This window comes from Bombina bombina, chromosome 2, assembly GCF_027579735.1.
Source record: "Bombina bombina isolate aBomBom1 chromosome 2, aBomBom1.pri, whole genome shotgun sequence".
Taxonomy (NCBI): domain Eukaryota; kingdom Metazoa; phylum Chordata; class Amphibia; order Anura; family Bombinatoridae; genus Bombina; species Bombina bombina.
Window position 1 is genome coordinate 236,110,625 of NC_069500.1, and position 17,259 is coordinate 236,127,883.

General features: G+C 40.5%; 1 protein-coding gene and 1 pseudogene across 1 annotated transcript in view; both read right to left on the minus strand.

Moving 5' to 3' along the window:
- FAM172A (family with sequence similarity 172 member A) overlaps nucleotides 1-17,259 on the minus strand; it is a 1,196,638-nt gene that overhangs the window by 1,162,692 nt on the left and 16,687 nt on the right. The window lies entirely within an intron of this gene.
- LOC128651093 (uncharacterized) lies at nucleotides 13,903-14,021 on the minus strand (annotated as a pseudogene).

The window sequence follows — 17,259 nt, forward strand, 5'->3', positions numbered from 1 at the left end:
TATATTGTAGCTATATTAGGATTTATTTTACAGGTAAGTATTTAGCTTTAAATAGGAATAATTTATTTAATAAGAGTTAATTTATTTCGTTAGATTTAAATTATATTTAACTTAGGGGGGTGTTAGGGTTAGACTTAGCTTTAGGGGTTAATACATTTATTAGGGTCCGGTCGGAAGATTAGGGGTTAATAATTGTAGGTAGGTGGCGGCGACGTTGGGGGCGGCAGATTAGGGGTTAATAAATATAATATAGGGGTCGGCGGTTTTAGGGGCAGCAGATTAGGGGTTAATAAGTGTAAGGTTAGGGGTGTTTAGACTCGGGGTTCATGTTAGGGTGTTAGGTGCAGACTTAGGAAGTGTTTCCCCATAGGAAACAATGGGGCTGCGTTAGGAGCTGAACGCTGCTTTTTTGCAGGTGTTAGGTTTTTTTTCAGCTCAAACTGCCCCACCGTAAGCACCGCAGTGCAGTGGCGGTAAATTATGCTCTACGCTCCCTTTTTGGAGCCTAACACAGCCCTTCTGTGAAATCTAAATGCCAGCGGTATTTAAAAGGTGCAGGGGAAAAAAAGCCAGCGTTAGCTACGCGGGTCGTTACCGACAAAACTCTAAATCTAGCCGTTAGGAAGGAATCCAGGTTTGGTACGCAAAACCACCTCTTTCACTTTACCCTTCCTAGTACTTAGAGTAGGCAAAGAGAATGACTGGGGGTGGAGCTAAGGGAGGAGCTATATAGACAGCTCTGCTGTGGTGCTCTTAGCCACTTCCTGTTAGCAGGAGGATAATATCCCACAAGTAAAGGATGAATCGGTGGACTCGTCGTAGCTTATAGAAGAAATTGTTTTTCCCTTAATGTATTTCCAATGACTTGTTATACCAGCTGCAGAGTGAGCATAAAATTTATGAGAAAACAGAATTTATGTTTACCTGATAAATTACTTTCTCCAACGGTGTGTCCGGTCCACGGCGTCATCCTTACTTGTGGGATATTCTCTTCCCCAACAGGAAATGGCAAAGAGCCCAGCAAAGCTGGTCACATGATCCCTCCTAGGCTCCGCCTTCCCCAGTCATTCGACCGACGTAAAGGAGGAATATTTGCATAGGAGAAACCATATGATACCGTGGTGACTGTAGTTAAAGAAAATAAATTATCAGACCTGATTAAAAAACCAGGGCGGGCCGTGGACCGGACACACCGTTGGAGAAAGTAATTTATCAGGTAAACATAAATTCTGTTTTCTCCAACATAGGTGTGTCCGGTCCACGGCGTCATCCTTACTTGTGGGAACCAATACCAAAGCTTTAGGACACGGATGAAGGGAGGGAGCAAATCAGGTCACCTAGATGGAAGGCACCACGGCTTGCAAAACCTTTCTCCCAAAAATAGCCTCAGAAGAAGCAAAAGTATCAAATTTGTAAAATTTAGTAAAAGTGTGCAGTGAAGACCAAGTCGCTGCCTTAAATATCTGATCAACAGAAGCCTCGTTCTTGAAGGCCCATGTGGAAGCCACAGCCCTAGTGGAATGAGCTGTGATTCTTTCGGGAGGCTGCCGTCCGGCAGTCTCGTAAGCCAATCTGATGATGCTTTTAATCCAAAAAGAGAGAGAGGTAGAAGTTGCTTTTTGACCTCTCCTTTTACCAGAATAAACAACAAACAAGGAAGATGTTTGTCTAAAATCCTTTGTAGCATCTAAATAGAATTTTAGAGCACGAACTACATCCAAATTGTGCAACAAACGTTCCTTCTTTGAAACTGGATTCGGACACAAAGAAGGCACGACTATCTCCTGGTTAATGTTTTTGTTAGAAACAACTTTCGGAAGAAAACCAGGTTTAGTACGCAAAACCACCTTATCTGCATGGAACACCAGATAAGGAGGAGAACACTGCAGAGCAGATAATTCTGAAACTCTTCTAGCAGAAGAAATTGCAACCAAAAACAAAACTTTCCAAGATAATAACTTAATATCAACGGAATGTAAGGGTTCAAACGGAACCCCCTGAAGAACTGAAAGAACTAAATTGAGACTCCAAGGAGGAGTCAAAGGTTTGTAAACAGGCTTGATTCTAACCAGAGCCTGAACAAAGGCTTGAACATCTGGCACAGCTGCCAGTTTTTTGTGAAGTAACACAGACAAGGCAGAAATCTGTCCCTTCAAGGAACTAGCAGATAATCCTTTCTCCAAACCTTCTTGAAGAAAGGATAGAATCTTAGGAATTTTTACCTTGTCCCAAGGGAATCCTTTAGATTCACACCAACAGATATATTTTTTCCATATTTTTGTGGTAAATTTTTCTAGTTACAGGCTTTCTGGCCTGAACAAGAGTATCAATGACAGAATCTGAGAACCCTCGCTTTGATAATCTCCAAGCAGTCAGTTGGAGTGAGACCAGATTCGGATGTTCGAACGGACCTTGAACAAGAAGGTCTCGTCTCAAAGGTAGCTTCCATGGTGGAGCCGATGACATATTCACCAGGTCTGCATACCAAGTCCTGCGTGGCCACGCAGGAGCCATCAAGATCACCGATGCTCTCTCCTGATTGATCCTGGCTACCAGCCTGGGGATGAGAGGAAACGGCGGGAATACATAAGCTAGTTTGAAGGTCCAAGGTGCTACTAGTGCATCTACTAGAGTCGCCTTGGGATCCCTGGATCTGGACCCGTAGCAAGGAACCTTGAAGTTCTGACGAGAGGCCATCAGATCCATGTCTGGAATGCCCCACAATTGAGTGATTTGGGCAAAGATTTCCGGATGGAGTTCCCACTCCCCCGGATGAAATGTCTGACGACTCAGAAAATCCGCTTCCCAATTTTCCACTCCTGGGATGTGGATTGCAGACAAGTGGCAGGAGTGAGTCTCCGCCCATTGAATGATTTTGGTCACTTCTTCCATCGCCAGGGAACTCCTTGTTCCCCCCTGATGGTTGATGTACGCAACAGTCGTCATGTTGTCTGATTGAAACCGTATGAACTTGGCCTTTGCTAGCTGAGGCCAAGCCTTGAGAGCATTGAGTATCGCTCTCAGTTCCAGAATATTTATCGGTAGAAGAGATTCTTCCCGAGACCAAAGACCCTGAGCTTTCAGGGGTCCCCAGACCGCGCCCCAGCCCACCAGACTGGCGTCGGTCGTGACAATGACCCACTCTGGTCTGCGGAAGCTCATCCCCTGTGACAGGTTGTCCAGGGACAGCCACCAACGGAGTGAATCGTCGGAGACAAGTCTGTATAGTCCCCATTCCACTGACTGAGCATGCACAGTTGTAATGGTCTTAGATGAATGCGCGCAAAAGGAACTATGTCCATTGCCGCTACCATCAAACCTATTACTTCCATGCACTGCGCTATGGAAGGAAGAGGAACAGAATGAAGTATTTGACAAGAGTTCAGAAGTTTTGATTTTCTGGCCTCTGTCAGAAAAATCCTCATTTCTAAGGAGTCTATTATTGTTCCCAAGAAGGGAACCCTTGTTGACGGAGACAGAGAACTTTTTTCTACGTTCACTTTCCACCCGTGAGATCTGAGAAAGGCCAGGACAATGTCCGTGTGAGCCTTTGCTTGAGGAAGGGACGACGCTTGAATCAGAATGTCGTCCAAGTAAGGTACTACTGCAATGCCCCTTGGTCTTAGCACCGCTAGAAGGGACCCTAGTACCTTTGTGAAAATCCTTGGAGCAGTGGCTAATCCGAACGGAAGTGCCACAAACTGGTAATGCTTGTCCAGGAATGCGAACCTTAGGAACCGATGATGTTCCTTGTGGATAGGAATATGTAGATACGCATCCTTTAAATCCACCGTGGTCATGAATTGACCTTCCTGGATGGAAGGAAGAATTGTTCGAATGGTTTCCATTTTGAACGATGGAACCTTGAGAAACTTGTTTAGGATCTTGAGATCTAAGATTGGTCTGAATGTTCCCTCTTTTTTGGGAACTACGAACAGATTGGAGTAGAACCCCATCCCTTGTTCTCCTAATGGAACAGGATGAATCACTCCCATTTTTAACAGGTCTTCTACACAATGTAAGAATGCCTGTTTTTTTATGTGGTCTGAAGACAATTGAGACCTGTGGAACCTCCCCCTTGGGGGAAGCCCCTTGAATTCCAGAAGATAACCTTGGGAGACTATTTCTAGTGCCCAAGGATCCAGAACATCTCTTGCCCAAGCCTGAGCGAAGAGAGAGAGTCTGCCCCCCACCAGATCCGGTCCCGGATCGGGGGCCAACATCTCATGCTGTCTTGGTAGCAGTGGCAGGTTTCTTGGCCTGCTTTCCTTTGTTCCAGCCTTGCATTGGTCTCCAGGCTGGCTTGGCTTGAGAAGTATTACCCTCTTGCTTAGAGGACGTAGCACTTGGGGCTGGTCCGTTTCTGCGAAAGGGACGAAAATTAGGTTTATTTTTGGCCTTGAAAGACCTATCCTGAGGAAGGGCGTGGCCCTTGCCCCCAGTGATATCAGAGATAATCTCTTTCAAGTCAGGGCCAAACAGCGTTTTCCCCTTGAAAGGAATGTTAAGCAATTTGTTCTTGGAAGACGCATCCGCTGACCAAGATTTTAACCAAAGCGCTCTGCGCGCCACAATAGCAAAACCAGAATTTTTCGCCGCTAACCTAGCCAATTGCAAAGTGGCGTCTAGGGTGAAAGAATTAGCCAATTTGAGAGCACGAATTCTGTCCATAATCTCCTCATAAGAAGAAGAATTATTATTGATCGCCTTTTCTAGCTCATCGAACCAGAAACACGCGGCTGTAGTGACAGGAACAATGCATGAAATTGGTTGTAAAAGGTAACCTTGCTGAACAAACATCTTTTTAAGCAAACCTTCTAATTTTTTATCCATAGGATCTTTGAAAGCACAACTATCTTCTATGGGTATAGTGGTGCGTTTGTTTAGAGTAGAAACCGCCCCCTCGACCTTGGGGACTGTCTGCCATAAGTCCTTTCTGGGGTCGACCATAGGAAACAATTTTTTAAATATGGGGGGAGGGACGAAAGGTATACCGGGCCTTTCCCATTCTTTATTTACAATGTCCGCCACCCGCTTGGGTATAGGAAAAGCTTCGGGGGGCCCCGGGACCTCTAGGAACTTGTCCATTTTACATAGTTTCTCTGGAATGACCAAATTCTCACAATCATCCAGAGTGGATAACACCTCCTTAAGCAGAGCGCGGAGATGTTCCAATTTAAATTTAAATGTAATCACATCAGGTTCAGCTTGTTGAGAAATTTTCCCTGAATCTGAAATTTCTCCCTCAGACAAAACCTCCCTGGCCCCCTCAGACTGGTGTAGGGGCCCTTCAGAACCAATATCATCAGCGTCCTCATGCTCTTCAGTATTTTCTAAAACAGAGCAGTCGCGCTTTCGCTGATAAGTGGGCATTTTGGCTAAAATGTTTTTGATAGAATTATCCATTACAGCCGTTAATTGTTGCATAGTAAGGAGTATTGGCGCGCTAGATGTACTAGGGGCCTCCTGTGTGGGCAAGACTGGTGTAGACGAAGGAGGGGATGATGCAGTACCATGCTTACTCCCCTCACTTGAGGAATCATCTTGGGCATCATTTTCTCTAAATTTTGTGTCACATAAATCACATCTATTTAAATGAGAAGGAACCTTGGCTTCCCCACATTCAGAACACAGTCTATCTGGTAGTTCAGACATGTTAAACAGGCAAAAACTTGATAACAAAGTACAAAAAACGTTTTAAAATAAACCGTTACTGTCACTTTAAATTTTAAACTGAACACACTTTATTACTGCAATTGCGAAAAAGTATGAAGGAATTGTTCAAAATTCACCAAAATTTCACCACAGTGTCTTAAAGCCTTAAAAGTATTGCACACCAAATTTGGAAGCTTTAACCCTTAAAATAACGGAACCGGAGCCGTTTTTATATTTAACCCCTTTACAGTCCCTGGTATCTGCTTTGCTGAGACCCAACCAAGCCCAAAGGGGAATACGATACCAAATGACGCCTTCAGAAAGTCTTTTCTATATATCAGAGCTCCTCACACATGCATCTGCATGTCATGCTTCTCAAAAACAAGTGCGCAATACAGGCGCGAAAATGAGACTCTGCCTATGATTAGGGAAAGCCCCTAGAGAATAAGGTGTCCAATACAGTGCCTGCCGGTTATTTTACATAATTCCCAAGATTAAAATAATTCCTCAAGGCTATGGAGTATAAAATATAAATCGATTTAGCCCAGAAAATGTCTACAGTCTTAGAAAGCCCTTGTGAAGCCCTTTTTTTCTTTCTGTAATAAAAATGGCTTACCGGATCCCATAGGGAAAATGACAGCTTCCAGCATTACATCGTCTTGTTAGAATGTGTCATACCTCAAGCAGCAAAAGTCTGCTCACTGTTCCCCCAACTGAAGTTAATTCCTCTCAACAGTCCTGTGTGGAAACAGCCATCGATTTTAGTAACGGTTGCTAAAATCATTTTCCTCTTACAAACAGAAATCTTCATCTCTTTTCTGTTTCAGAGTAAATAGTACATACCAGCACTATTTTAAAATAACAAACTCTTGATTGAATAATAAAAACTACAGTTAAACACTAAAAAACTCCAAGCCATCTCCGTGGAGATGTTGCCTGTACAACGGCAAAGAGAATGACTGGGGAAGGCGGAGCCTAGGAGGGATCATGTGACCAGCTTTGCTGGGCTCTTTGCCATTTCCTGTTGGGGAAGAGAATATCCCACAAGTAAGGATGACGCCGTGGACCGGACACACCTATGTTGGAGAAATGGAATTTTCAGGTTTATTTATGTATATGAAATTGCTGGTTTTGTGCTTCGAAACCAAGTCCTTTTGAAATGGAATGAGCTTGTAGGTAAAATTATATTTCATTATGTAATCACTTTATGTACACACACATGCTTCTTTATCTTATAACTGTCTGTAAACCAAAGCCCAATACTTAGGCTCTGATATTAAAAAACTCTACTCAGGTGAGATTACCTAAAATGATCCCCCAGCACAGCGAGATCCCTAGTGAAATATTCAAAAAGCAGATTTTGCTTTACTTCTCCAAGAGGTGTTCCCTGCATTTCTTTATGTGAAGGAGAGACAAGCCCAGTGCAATATAGCACTGCATGACATAACATCTCTGCAGCATTTACACTTTGTGCTTTAAATGTCATAGCACTTTACACTTCAGGTTAAATTTTATTACACTACATTTAAACTTTGCAGTTTCTATTTTGTATTTATTTTGTATACAACAGTGTATTTAGGATTGTGATATATTAAAGGACCAGTCAACACAGTAGATTTGCATAATCAACAAATGCAAGATAACAAGACAATGCAATAGCACTTAGTCTGAACTTCAAATGAGTAGTAGTAGTTTTCTGACAATTTTAAAAGTTATGTCTTTTTCCACTCCCCCTGTACCATGTGACAGCCATCAGCCATCCACAAATGCATACACGTACCATGTGACAGCCATCAGCCAATAACAAATGCATACACACTTATTCTTGCACATGCTCAGTAGGAGCTGGTGACTCAAAAAGTTTAAATATAAAAAGACTGTGCACATTTAGTTAATGGAAGTAAATTGGAAAGTTGTTTAAAATGGCAGGCTCTATCTGAATAATGAAAGTTTAATTATGATTGAGTGTCCCTTTAAATTCCGATTATGCCTTCACAGTTTCTGTGTAACTTTAACAAATTAGGCTCATACTGTGTGTGTGTGTGTGTGTGTGTGTGTATCTTTTATAAATTAGATTGCACTTTGCATGTCTTATTTAAATTAAAACTGAAAAACTGTCGGCTTCAGTTTCCTTGAGAGCGTCATTACTCTCTATGGGCCAGATAATCAAACATTCTCTAGTTTGAAGAGAAAATATAGTGCTGACCTAACAGGGGCAGAACTTGCTGAATTTTCTAAGAAAAGGGGAGGAACCTGGCAATCCCAGAGAGATGCCTTACATAGGAAACAAAGCAGCTCTCTGGGATAGAAAATTTCACGAGGGAGAGAGAAAGAACCCCTGGGGCTGATATAAAGGCTCTGTTTGCATCAATTCCAAATTAAACGGAAATGTTTTCACTACAATTTAACTTGCTTTTGTATATTGCTTTTTTAGTATACAGTATATTACATTTCTGTTAGTTAAAATAAGTATATTGTGAATTTTGGGCAAACTTCACTACAGCTGGCAAGACAAATCAGCTTGTTTAAAATGTTTAGAAAATTTCACAAGACTGGTGAAAGAGCTTCAGACATACCCTGGGAACTCCCCTGTTGAGCCCAGGGAACTGTCCTGTCCCTCCCACTACTATAAAGAATAAGATGCACAGATACTGAAATAAAAATCCAGTATAAAACAGTTTAAAAACTTACTTAGAAGCTGTCAGTTTGGCTCTGTTGAAAAGGTAGCTGGAAAGCCCACTGCAAGTGGCAAATAAGACACTCCCCCCCTCCCCCTTCTTTTGCATATGAAAAGACCCTTTACACAAACAGGAGCAAGCTGGAGAAGGTAGCTGATGGTATTCACATAAAACTTTGGGGCTTGGTTAGGAGTCTGAAAATCAGAGCAATGTTATTTAAAAATAAGCAAAACTATACATTTATTTAAAAAAAAAAAAAAAAAAAACTTTATGGGCTATATAAATAGATCATCTACAAAACATTTATGCAAAGAAAAAATGAGTGTATAATGTCCCTTTAAATTACAAATGAGAAAGTACAAAACTTAAAGGGATACTAACCCCAAATTTGTTCTTTAATGATTCAGCTAGAGCATGCAATTTTAAGCAACTTTCTAATTTACTCCTATTATCGATTTTTCTTTGTTCTCTTTCTATCTTTATTTAAAAAGCAGGAATGTAAAGCTAAGGAGCTGGTCCATTTTTGGTTCAGAACCTGGGTTACGCTTGCATATTGGTGGCTAACTGTAGCCATTAATAAGCAAATGCTATCCAGGGTCCTGAACCGAAAAAGCTTGATGTGTAACTGTAACAAAACTCTCAGATCATACAGTGCTGTGTTTCACTGGGCTTGTCTCTGCTTCACATACATAAATGAGAGTGCTCTCCCCGTGCAGGAGAGTTCCACCCTTTTTCTTTTGATAATTCAGCAAGTTCAGCCCCTGTGAAGTATGAGCTGCAATTTCTCTTCAAGCTGGAGAACCTTTGAATATTAGGGCCTTGAAGAGAACAATGGAAAATTATAATTTTATTAGTTATCCCTTCAGCACCCTTCAAGGAGTGTAATTTCTTCTGCTGGCTGTTTTTTTATTGCCTGTCAATAGCCTGGACTTAAGACCAGAAACTTTCAGTATAGGTGGAGATATATCACAGGCTAAATCAGCTATTTTAAATGCTGAAATAAGGGTAAACGAGCCACTTGTAAACAATTTAATACACTCCAGCAAGTCAAATGGATCATTGGGAACAAATTAATGAGGATAATATTTTTGTCCCTCTATGTGTTTATTCCATTTGAAGGGGTTAAACACATTGCTATATGCAAGTAAAAGCATTTTATTTTTGCAGCTTCATGTCCCTTTAATGCTATCTGGCCACTAAATTCAAAATTAAAGTCTCTTAATTCAGATAAAGCATGCAATTTATATAAAAATGTAAAAAAAATCATTATACTTCCATTATCAAAACGTGCACATTCTTTTTATATGCACACTTTCTGAGGCTCCTGCTCATATTGAGCATGTGAAATAGTGCACAGTATAATCGTATATGCAATTTGGGATTGGCTAACAGCTGTCACATGATATAGGGGGAGGGGAAAATCGATTAACTTTTAAATTTGCCAGTAAAACAATATACTGCTCATTTAAAATTAAATGTAAGTGCTATTGCATTGTCTTTTTACTGTATATTTGTCAGTTATTCAATTCTACTGTATGTAGATTTTTTTTTCACTTTCTGCAATGACTTTTCATTTTCATATTTCTCTGCAGGTCATTTTGAAAACTAGCTCAATTACAATGTGTTGATTAAGGAATAAAGCAATTTTTTTAAAGTTTTATAATATATTGCAGCAGTTACAAATTACATCACAAATTTTGTTATGTTTTTAAAATGTCTCTTGAATAAATTGGTTTCCTTTGCTCTTGGTCTAACATCACATAATTAATAATAAGGTAAAAAAGTAGTAATAAAAAAAGATGCATTGAAGAATGTTTTACAGTCTGGAATCACAGCTTTGCAGACCGGAGAGCCAGTCATCAATCAATGTGCAGCTGCTTTGCAACACTACTCTGTTTATGACTGTTTGCTTCAAACAGCGCTTCTTTCTGGCTAAACTGTGTTAAAGGGACATAAAACCTAACATTTTTCTTTCACAATTACGATAGCGCATACAATTTTAAACAACTTTACATTTTACTTCTATTGTTTTCTTGTTATCCTTTGTTGAAAAGCAGGAATGTAAATTCAGGTGTGCATATGGCAGCAGTTTTGCAACAATGTTATACATTAGCAAGAGCACTAGATGTGTTCACGCTATCTAGATATCTCTTCAACAAAGAATAACATGAGAATAAAGCACATTTCATAACAGAAGTAAATTGGAAACATATTTAAAAAATTGTTTTCTCTATCAGATTCATGAAAGAAAAATTTTGGGTTTCATGTCCCTTTAATGAAAACATACACAGCGCAGCCAGAGCTCAGCACTGTTTGAAGCGAGCAGCCTGATGTGGAGCTGTGCTGCACAGTGAAATCACTAATAGTTCCTGCATGTTTCCTGTTCTTTCTGCAGACATTCTACATTTTCTGCTTTTTCTAATTAGCTGCTCTGACCCTGCTGATTTTTGATACAACAAGTAATTTAGAGATCAAATATGCAAAATGCCCTCTTTTTAACAGGATAGTAAAGCCAAGATTAAATTCTAATGATTCAGACTGTGAATGCAATTTTTAACAACTTTCCAATTTACTTCTACAATCTAACTTGCCTTGTTCTCTTGGAATCCTTTGTTGAAAAGCATTCACGGTTAGGTTGAGGAACAGCAATGCACTACTGGGCATTAGCTGTTCATTGGTGGCTGCACATACTGTATAGACCTTGTCATTGACTCACCAGATGTGCTCAGCTAGCTCCCAGTAGAGTATTGCTGGTCCTTCAACAAAGGATACCAAAAAAACAAATACATTTGATTATAGAAGTAAATTGGACAGTTTAAAATTCTATGCTATATGTAAATCATGAAAAAAAAACTAGGATTTCATGTCCCTAGGGTTTCCTAATAAGCTAATAGGTGAGAGCAGGCTAGTAACCATGGTTACTGATTAGCTTATTTTACTTGCGCTCTAGTTCAGATTATTTGAAAATCTAGCCTGTTAGGGATATTTAACCCCTTAATAACCAAGGACGTGTCAGGCACTTCCTCCATTGGGTGTCTGTTAATGACCAAGGACGTGCCTGACACGTCCTCTGGGGTTTCAAGCGGTGGGAGCGATCATGATCGCTTCCAGACGCTTTCAAGGTATTGCAGTGATGCCTCGATATTGAGGCATCCCTGCAATACTTTTTATTTTAGCCACTGATGCAGAGAGAGACACTCTGTGGCCCTCTCTGCATCGACCAGCGATGGTGCCGATCGTTGGTGGGTGGGAGCCGTAGCAGGGAGGCAGGTGGTCTTCCATTATCCTGTCCCTGCAGAGCGCGCAAGTCATCAAGAGCGTGCGGGGAGGGATGCGCACGCACACTACATTAAGCTGGTTAAGGGAGAGGGAGGCAAATAGAGCGAAATTAAAGGGACAATATACTGTAAAATAGTTTTTCCCTTAATGTGTTTACAATTGCTTTTTTTACTAACTGCAGAGTAAAAAATGTATGAAAACTAGCTTTTTAGGGTTTATTTGTGTATATTAAAGCTCTGATTTTGTGTTTAGAAGCCACAACCTAATAAAATGGGTTGAGCTTGTAGGTATAATCAGATCTCATTACTGTATCACATTGTGTACATATACCTACTTCTTTATCTTATATCTGTCCATAAAACAATCACCAGTACATGGAGAGAACAATGGAAAATCAACATTTTATTACCTTATCTCTGCTATATCCCACTGGGAGTATAATTTCTTCTGCTGGCTGTGTTTACAAAGCTTATCTATAGCTTGGACCTGCGGCCACAAACTTTCAGAATAGGTGGGGATACCACATGCTAACTCAACTATTTCAAATGCCAATATAAGGGTAAAGGAGCTACTTGTAAACAATTTAATACACTCCAGCAGGTAAAGTGGATCATTGGGAACAAATTAAAGGGGAGAAAATGTTTGAGTAAACTGTCCCTTTAATGTTTATAAAGGGATTAGGGAGGGGGGATGGTGTTGAGGGGGGGCAGTTACACTACAGAAAACCTAATTTATGCTTATCTGATAAATTTCTCTCTTTCCGGATATGGTGAGCCCACGGAATCATCAATTACTAGTGGGAATATCACTCCTGGCCAGCAGGAGGAGGCAAAGAGCACCACAGCAAAGCTGCTATATATGTCACTTCCCTTACCCATAACCTCCAGTCATTCAGCCGAAGGGAAAATGGAAAAAGAAGATAACACAAAGGTGTAGAGGTGCCTGAGGTTTTAGTTAAAAATAACTGCCTTAAAATAAAGGGAGGGACATGGACTTACCATATCCGGAAAGAAAGAAATTTAGCAGGTAAGCATAAATTATGTTTTCTTTCCTAAGATATGGTGAATCCACGGAATCATCAATTACTAGTGGGAACTAATACCCAAGCTAGAGGACACAGATGATTAGGGAGGGACAAGACAGGTAACCTAAACAGAAGGCACCACTGCATGAAGAACCTTTCTCCCAAAAGAAGCCTCAGCTGAGACAAAATATCAAATTTTGAAAAAGTATGCAGAGAGGATCAAGTTGCAGCCTTGCAAATCTGTTCTACAGAAACGTCCTTCTTGAAAGCCCAAGAAGAAGGGACAACCCTAGTGAGCTGAAATTCTCTCAGGAGGCTGCTGTCCAGCAGTCTCATAAACCAAACGCATTATACTACTCAACCAAAGAGAAAGAGAAGTAGCTAAAGCTCTCTGACCTTTATGTTTCCCAGAGAAACAAACAGCAAACTGGCGACAATCCTTAGTCGCCTGTAGATAGAATATAAAAGCATGCACCACATCAAAGTTGTGCAACAAATGTTCCTTATGAGAAGAAAGATAAAGACACAGAGAAGGAACAACAATTTTCTGATTAATATATCTATCCAAAACCACTTAGGAAGAAAACCTAACTAGTACGAATAACCCCCTTAACTGCATGAAAGATAAGATAAGGCGAATCACACTGCAAAACTGAGAGCTCCAAGACTCTCCAAGCAGAAAAGATAGCAATGAGAAACAAAACCTTCCAAAATAACAACTTAATATCTATAGAAAGTAAAGGCTCAAACAGAGCCTACTGCAAATCTTTAAGAACAAGGGCAAAACCCTAAGGGGGAGCAACCGACTTAAACACAGGTCTGATGTAGACCAGTGCCTGACAAAAAGATTGCACATCTGGCACGTCCACCAGATGCTTATGTAGCAAAAAAGACAATGCAGGATACTGACTGGCAAACTCTTCTCCAGACCACCCTGGAGAAAGGATAAAAAAAAATCAGAAAAACTCCCGCTTAGACAAAACTAAGCATCCAATCTTCAAGCAGTCGGCTTCAGAAATTTAGATGAAGGAAAAGACCAAGAATCAGAAGCCCTTCCTCAGAGGTAGTCTCCAAGGTAGAGAGACGACATTTCCACTAGGTCTGCATACCAGATCCTGCGAGGCCACGCAGGGGCTCAGCTATCCACCGGCCACTAAAACTTACTGTTGGCCGTACAGAAGACTGCAGAGTGGGGAAAATAAATAAATCCTTGATTTTCTGACCTCTGAAAGACATCTCCTAGATAAAGAATCAAATAAAGGTCCAAGCATACCGCACCTGGTGTTCCCAGGCGGTCTCCCATCCAGGTACTGACCAGACCTGACCCAGCATAACTTTCGAGATCAAACGAAATCGGATGCATTCAGAGTATTGTGGCGGTAGTCCCAAATAAATTACCCTTGTAGATAGAACAAGGGAACTCTTCTCCAGATTCATTTCCCATCCCTGGAAAAGAAGATTGGACAAGATCTCTTTAAAAGAGAGTTAGCTAGATCTCTTTAAAAGAGAGTTAGCTATAAGTCAGGATGAAACCTGACTTATAGTCCAGAAAAACACACTTGCAATATCCCAAGACCTAAATGTCTGACTGGGATGGCGCAAACTAAGAAAACTAGAGAAGATTCCGATTAAGGAAACAATAAATCTCTTAGGTATAAGTTCGTTATGAACAGGCCCACTAGAACCAAGGGAGAAAGGATACTACTTTGAAGGACAGAATCTGAAATATATGAGGTAAATACCTATATCCTGTTCCCAAACTGGGATTGGAACTGTCACTCCCAGAGATGAATCCAGTTCAAGGAATACCTCTCATCCTACTTGGATTGCAGAAACTCTAGAAAGAGAAATATGCCCCTGGAAGGAAAATTTAGATTGGACTTGAAAAGGCATGACCCAAACAAAGTCTCATCCTCAAAATGAGACACTAGAAGTGTGTATTTGGAGGAAACAGAAAGAATTGAATCTGTAATTGCAGAACTATAAAGCCTAGGTTGTACCACTAAACCACAGGTAGGCTCCTCAGTTGACCATAGATTTCAGCCACAATGCCCGGCGGATAGTACAGCAAGTCTAATAAGACAAGACATTGCTCTAAATTAACAATTAAACCTCCAGCTTCTTACATATGTCAGAAAGAAAACTAGATAATCTCCGCAGAGATCTAGGTTCTCCGATTAAAAGTAGAAAGTTCTACTGTGCATTTCAAGAGAGATAGCAACAGAAAATCTTAAAAAGGGACGCCAGACAGGGAGAAATATCCCCAGATTCTCTATAAGAATCCTCTGAACATTTTACAGCACGACTAGAACCCTTCCAGAGAGGAAAGAAAAATATAGAACTGATAAAGTTCACAAAACTCCAAAGGAAAGACAACGATAGGGATCTGTGTCATCCAGTCAGCCAAGACCTCCTGACAATATAAGAGGCTTTCCCTGAAGTAAAGGAAAACAGACCAAGCCACAAATACAGCAGAAGATACCTGAGATTGCAACTTCTGTAAGCAAATACACTCCTCCAGGAGATTGAGAGGAACCACAGGGCACTGCATGTGACGCCAAATAGGCTTGGGACATAAAAGGAGAAAGCTGTGGCAGTGCCTTAACAGAAACATCCTTGGAGACATGAAGTTCAAACCAATCTGTACATTTAATAGCATTTGCAAAATCAGAGGTACAGAAAAAATAAATGTTTAAACCAATTCTTAGTTGAGCAAGCCTTCCACACAACTTCAGCATCAGTAGAAGGAATTATACTGCCTGAATCTGAAATTTCACCCTCAGATGCACCTGAAGAATCTTCATCCTCAGACTACTGAGAGAAAATACTTTGATTAGCCACTTCAGGATAAGGAACCTTACTTACTGTTTCTTTACATTTCCTTTTCCATTTTTGCAGCATGGGAAAAGCAGACAGCGCCTCAGATACCGCAGAAGATACCTGGGCAGCAATATCTTGCAAAATAACTCCAGACTGAGCATGAGAGGAAACACAGGGCACTGCATGTGCAGATGAATAGGATTGGGACGCTTGAGGAGAAAGCTGCGGCACATCTGAAACAGGAGGCTCCTGAACAGCATCTGCCTTAGCTAATGATGGCTCAGGGTCAAAAAGTCTATGTCTATAAGCTAAAGTTCTTTCAATACATGAACAAAAAAGGTACTGGGGGTTCCACCTGGGCATCAAAACATAAGCTACAGGTAACATCCTGCACAGCCTCCTGATACATAATACAAAAAGAAGGAGCAACAACAACAAAAAAACTTTTTTTTTTTAATCTTTTAACAAAGGATATAATACAGATCCAAAAAAACGTTCTTAAATAAATGTTCCCTTTAAATTTACCAAATCAAGAAAATATACCCCAGGCAACACTCTACACCTGAGCAGAATTACTAAGGTGCTCTACCTGTCCTGCAACCCGCAGCAAACTGAAGAAAAAAACGATCCTGTTTACAATCCGGATTTCCAGAGAAAAACAGAAAGAAGCCTTCTAAACAGCAGAGCCAACAATAAAATAAATAACTCCTCACACTAAAAGTGCCTGCAAAAACTGCCGTAAAAACCTGCACCCTGACAGGAATAATAAAAAATGCCCCCTGCAGCGTTTCAGCTGAATAAGTGCCAAATTTTTCCCTGCTACATAGAAAAAGAAAACTGGCACTTACCTCGATATTTATCTGTCCGGCAGCAGGAAGGCTCACCTGGTTTGAGAGGATGCCATCCCTCACATGGACCTGTGGAAATACAGAAAGACTGAATAAACGTACTCAGGCTATCTAAATAGGGCCGCAAAATGTTTTGGGAAACGCAGTGAGGATTGTACCCCACAAGTTCCCAATTACTTAAAAGCCACCATTGCCCTACTGAAGAGACTGACATGGACTAAGGCTAGACCCTTTAGAAAGATCAGAGCAAACCTACTCTGCTTTAAAATAAAAAAATCTTGATTGTAGATCAGACACCAAAACTCCACCACCTCCTTGCACCGCAGGCAAAGAGAATGACTAGAGGTTATGGGTAAGGGAAGTGACATATACAGCAGCTTTGTCAAGGGATATTCAGGGATTCCTGACAGAAAGTGTTACAATGTAACTATCGCTAATTTGGGGGGGGGGGGAATGGTTTGGAAATAGCAAAAGTGCTACTTGTACTTATTGCCCTATAACTAGCAAAAAAAGCAAAGAACATGTAAACATTGGGTATTTATAAACTGAGGATAACGTATTGAAACTATTAAGAATGGTTGTTTTTTGGTGGTTGTAGATGTGTAACAGATTTTGGGGGGTCAAAGTTAGAAAAAGTTTTTTTTTTTTCAATTTTTTCATCATATTTTATATTTTTTTATAGTAAGTTATAAGATATAATGAAAATAATGGTATCTTTAGAAAGTCCATTTAATGGCGAGACAAACGGTATATAATATGTGTGGGTACAGTAAATGAGTAAGAGGAAAATTACAGCTAAACACAAACACTGCAGAAATGTAAAAATAGCCCTGGTCCCAAAGGTAAGAAAATTGAAAAATGGTCTGGTCACTAAGGGGTTAAGAACTGGAGTAAAGAAACACTGCATGTAAAGAGCCACAGTATTCTGCAGCATTCAGGGTACAATACAATCAGT